Raw genomic sequence first — 6,000 nt, 5'->3', positions numbered from 1 at the left:
TGTGTAAAGCGGCATAAACACAGCAGTGAAAAGCAGCTAAACCCCATTATAAAAATAAATTACTTTGAAACACCCATGAAACAAAGACAGTGAAAGAGAGAGAAATTCTTACACAATGCGTTCAGGGGCTGTGATGCAACCTGGATTGACCATATCTAGACGCACAGCTGGATGAGACATAAGGGTGGACACTCTTGGGGCTGAGAGGTTTGGTGAGGTTGGGTGAGCAAACACAGACCCTTTAAAGTAATACTGCGTGGTACCCATCGCATGGGTCCCAAATCTCCAGCTTCAAGGGCATCTTCCTACATCGAAAACATGCATGAGAAACCCAGAAGATGGTACACCGTGTGATGGGGAAAGGTTTCTAAAACGCACCTCATTTCTCATCTCCTTGTGCCCGGGTTCGCCATTCCAGCCTCCTTACTAGCAATCTCCCTACTTGGAGCATCAGCACCTTTAACCTCCTGTTCCGTACAGGTTGCAATTTGTCCTGAGGATAAACGGGAAGACGTGGAACCAACGAGAGACTAGCTCTTGGTGTTGGGACAGGCACAGGTCACTCTATTTTCCCATCAGAAAGAAGAATTAACCACAGGCTCAGCCTGACCCCCGGAACCAGAACAGGGCCTGAAGCCATTCTGCGATTTTGTGGCCAGCTCCCATAAAAACGAGTTGTAAAATGGAGGTTCAGGGCACTGCAATTCACAAACCTGCAGAGTTATAAATGATAACTCTCGTCCACAAATATATTGAGGGAAGGCAAAGAAGAGGATTTGAAATCAAGGCAGAATTGCAGGAAACAGATTTCAGGAGGTAGATACGAATCGCCTTTAAAGCACATGAAAAGCGGCAAAACGCTGACAATGATGCCCTTGGCCAAAAAGGGCGTATGCGTTTTTTCCTGAATATATTCAGGAAAAAACGCATACGCCCTTTTTGGCCAACCAAGCAACCTGGAAAGGCAAATCAGCACTACAAAGAAATCTCGCTTCCCATCGGTCAAAAGGGCCATGCTGAAAAAAGTGTCAAAACCAGAAATGCAGGACAGGCCATGGAGAAATGGGAGCCTTGCTACACTGATGGGCGGGATGTAAATTGCCAAGAGCCACTCTGGAGAAGTGTCCGGTGAGTCCTGAAACATCTGAAAAACACAGCTTAGAGAGCATAGGGCACTTCCACTCACGGGGGTATAAATTGGGAAAATGACAAATCAGCAAGACACAAGCACCCCAAAGTTTAGGGCTGCTCTGTTGACCAGGACCTCCACTTCATTCCACCTTCAATATCCCAGGAAAGAGAAAAATGGATAAAGAAGTTGTGGTCCTTATGTACAATGGAATATCACTCAGCCAGGAAATCAATGTCGTAAGGTTAGTAGCAGCATGATGAGTGGATTTAGGTACGACGATTCTAAGTGAAATAAGTCACACAGAAAAGGACACTTCTCATAAGGTATCACTGATAGAGGGAATGTAAAAACCGTTACACTTGAACTGAATTACAAAACAGAACAGAGTCACACATGCAGAAAACACACTATGGCTGCTTAACGGGAAAGGTGAGGTGGGGTGATACATAAAACAAGGGTATCAAATTAGCTCAGATACCATTCCATAAACCCAATATGTAATACACAAGACCTACTCCTTGCTCAGAGAACTGGACTCAACACGCCCTATTCACCGCACAAGAATATATCTGACTAATAATAATCGTAAAACCTATGTATTGATATCTCTCTGTTAGTGTGTCAAGTGGGTGTAAAGCGGCATAAACACAGCAGTGAAAAGCAGCTAAACCCGATTATAAAAATAAATTACTTTGAAACACCCATGAAACAAAGACAGTGAAAGAGAGAGTAATTCTTACACAATGCGTTCAGGGGCTGTGATGCAACCTGGATTGACCATATCTAGACCCACAGCTGGATGAGACATAAGGGTGGACACTCTTGGGGCTGAGAGGTTTGGTGAGGTTGGGTGAGCAAACGCAGACCCTTTAAAGTAATACTGCGTGGTACCCATCGCATGGGTCCCAAATCTCCAGGTTCAAGGGCATCTTCCTACATCAAAAACATGCATGAGAAACCCAGAAGATGGTACACCGTGTGATGGGGAAAGGTTTCTAAAACGCACCTCATTTCTCATCTCCTTGTGCCCGGGTTCGCCATTCCAGCCGCTTTACTAGCAAGCTCCCTACTTGGAGCTTCAGCACCTTTAACCTCCTGTTCCATACAGGTTGCAATTTGTCCTGAGGATAAACGGGAAGACGTGGAACCAACGAGAGACTAGCTCTTGGTGTTGGGACAGGCACAGGTCACTCTATTTTCCCATCAGAAAGAAGAATTAACCACAGGCTCAGTCTGACCCCCGAAACCAGAACAGGGCCTGAAGCCATTCTGCGATTTTGCGGCCAGCTCCCATAAAAACGAGTTGTAAAATGGAGGTTCAGGGCACTGCAATTCACAAACCTGCAGAGTTATTAATGATAACTCTCGTCCACAAATATATTGAGGGAAGGCAAAGAAAAGGATTTGAAATCAAGGCAGAATTGCAGGAAACAGATTTCAGGAGGTAGATACGAATCGCCTTTAAAGCACATGAAAAGCGGCAAAACGTTGACAATGATGCCCTTGGCCAAAAAGGGCGTATGCGTTTTTTCCTGAATATATTCAGGAAAAAACGCATACGCCCTTTTTGGCCAACCAAGCAACCTGGAAAGGCAAATCAGCGCTACAAACAAGTCTCGCTTCCCATCGGCCAAAAGGGCTATGCTGAAAAAAGTGTCAAAACCAGAAATGCAGGACAGGCCATGGAGAAATGGGAGCCTTGCTACACTGATGGGCGGGATGTAAACTGCCAAGAGCCACTCTGGAGAAGTGTCCGGTGAGTCCTGAAACATCTGAAAAACACAGCTTAGAGAGCATAGGGCACTTCCACTCATGGGGGTATAAATTGGGAAAATTAAAAATCAGCAAGACACAAGCACCCCAAAGTTTAGGGCTGCTCTGTTGACCAGGACCTCCACTTCATTCCACCTTAAATATCCCAGGAAAGAGAAAAATGGATAAAGAAGTTGTGGTCCTTATGTACAATGGAATATCACTCAGCCAGGAAATCAATGTCGTAAGGTTAGTAGCAGCATGATGAGTGGATTTAGGTATGACGATTCTAAGTGAAATAAGTCACACAGAAAAGGACACTTCTCATAAGGTATCACTGATAGAGGGAATGTAAAAACCGTTACACTTGAACTGAATTACAAAACAGAACAGAGTCACACATGCAGAAAACACACTATGGCTGCTTAACGGGAAAGGTGAGGTGGGGTGATACATAAAACAAGGGTATCAAATTAGCTCAGATATCGTTCCATAAACCCAATATGTAATAGACAAGACCTACTCCTTGCTCAGAGAACTGGACTCAACACGCCCTATTCACCGCACAAGAATATATCTGACTAATAATAATCGTAAAACCTATGTATTGATATCTCTCTGTTAGTGTGTCAAGTGGGTATAAAGCGGCATAAACACAGCAGTGAAAAGCAGCTAAACCCCATTATAAAAATAAATTACTTTGAAACACCCATGAAACAAAGACAGTGAAAGAGAGAGAAATTCTTACACAATGCGTTCAGGGGCTGTGATGCCACCTGGATTGACCATATCTAGACCCACAGCTGGATGAGACATAAGGGTGGACACTCTTGGGGCTGAGAGGTTTGGTGAGGTTGGGTGAGCAAACGCAGACCCTTTAAAGTAATAATGCGTGGTACCCATCGCATGGGTCCCAAATCTCCAGGTTCAAGGGCATCTTCCTACATCAAATACATGCATGAGAAACCCAGAAGATGGTACACCGTGTGATGGGGAAAGGTTTCTAAAACGCACCTCATTTCTCATCGCCTTGTGCCCGGGTTCGCCATTCCAGCCGCTTTACTAGCAAGCTCCCTACTTGGAGCATCAGCACCTTTAACCTCCTGTTCCATACAGGTTGCAATTTGTCCTGAGGATAAACGGGAAGACGTGGAACCAACGAGAGACTAGCTCTTGGTGTTGGGACAGGCACAGGTCACTCTATTTTCCCATCAGAAAGAAGAATTAACCACAGGCTCAGCCTGACCCCCGGAACCAGAACAGGGCCTGAAGCCATTCTGCGATTTTGTGCCCAGCTCCCATAAAAACGAGTTGTAAAATGGAGTTTCAGGGCACTGCAATTCACAAACCTGCAGAGTTATAAATGATAACTCTCGTCCACAAATATATTGAGGGAAGGCAAAGAAGAGGATTTGAAATCAAGGCAGAATTGCAGGAAACAGATTTCAGGAGGTAGATTCGAATCGCCTTTAAAGCACATGAAAAGCGGCAAAACGTTGACAATGATGCCCTTGGCCAAAAAGGGCGTATGCGTTTTTTCCTGAATATATTCAGGAAAAAACGCATACGCCCTTTTTGGCCAACCAAGCAACCTGGAAAGGCAAATCAGCGCTACAAAGAAGTCTCGCTTCCCATCGGTCAAAAGGGCCATGCTGAAAAAAGTGTCAAAACCAGAAATGCAGGACAGGCCATGGAGAAATGGGAGCCTTGCTACACTGATGGGCGGGATGTAAATTGCCAAGAGCCACTCTGGGAAAGTGTCCGGTGAGTCCTGAAACATCTGAAAAACACAGCTTAGAGAGCATAGGGCACTTCCACTCATGGGGGTATAAATTGGGAAAATTAAAAATCAGCAAGACACAAGCACCCCAAAGTTTAGGGCTGCTCTGTTGACCAGGACCTCCACTTCATTCCACCTTAAATATCCCAGGAAAGAGAAAAATGGATAAAGAAGTTGTGGTCCTTATGTACAATGGAATATCACTCAGCCAGGAAATCAGTGTCTTAGGTTAGTAGCAGCATGATGAGTGGATTTAGGTACGACGATTCTAAGTGAAATAAGTCACACAGAAAAGGACACTTCTCATAAGGTATCACTGATAGAGGGAATGTAAAAACCGTTACACTTGAACTGAATTACAAAACAGAACAGAGTCACACATGCAGAAAACACACTATGGCTGCTTAACGGGAAAGGTGAGGTGGGGTGATACATAAAACAAGGGTATCAAATTAGCTCAGATACCATTCCATAAACCCAATATGTAATAGACAAGACCTACTCCTTGCTCAGAGAACTGGACTCAACACGCCCTATTCACCGCACAAGAATATATCTGACTAATAATAATCGTAAAACCTATGTATTGATATCTCTCTGTTAGTGTGTCAAGTGGGTGTAAAGCGGCATAAACACAGCAGTGAAAAGCAGCTAAACCCCATTATAAAAATAAATTACTTTGAAACACCCATGAAACAAAGACAGTGAAAGAGAGAGAAATTCTTACACAATGCGTTCAGGGGCTGTGATGCAACCTGGATTGACCATATCTAGACGCACAGATGGATGAGACATAAGGGTGGACACTCTTGGGGCTGAGAGGTTTGGTGAGGTTGGGTGAGCAAACACAGACCCTTTAAAGTAATACTGCGTGATACCCATCGCATGGGTCCCAAATCTCCAGCTTCAAGGGCATCTTCCTACATCGAAAACATGCATGAGAAACCCAGAAGATGGTACACCGTGTGATGGGGAAAGGTTTCTAAAACGCACCTCATTTCTCATCTCCTTGTGCCCGGGTTCGCCATTCCAGCCGCCTTACTAGCAATCTCCCTACTTGGAGAATCAGCACCTTTAACCTCCTGTTCCGTACAGGTTGCAATTTGTCCTGAGGATAAACGGGAAGACGTGGAACCAACGAGAGACTAGCTCTTGGTGTTGGGACAGGCACAGGTCACTCTATTTTCCCATCAGAAAGAAGAATTAACCACAGGCTCAGCCTGCCCCCCGGAATCAGAACAGGGCCTGAAGCCATTCTGCGATTTTGCGGCCAGCTCCCATAAAAACGAGTTGTAAAATGGAGGTTCAGGGCACTGCAATTCACAAACCTGCAGAG

Source organism: Balaenoptera borealis (assembly GCF_965194805.1).
Source record: "Balaenoptera borealis genome assembly, contig: HAP1_SCAFFOLD_73, whole genome shotgun sequence".
Lineage (NCBI taxonomy): Eukaryota > Metazoa > Chordata > Mammalia > Artiodactyla > Balaenopteridae > Balaenoptera > Balaenoptera borealis.
The sequence above is the reverse complement of the archived record's forward strand: the minus strand, read 5'-3'. Positions refer to the sequence as shown.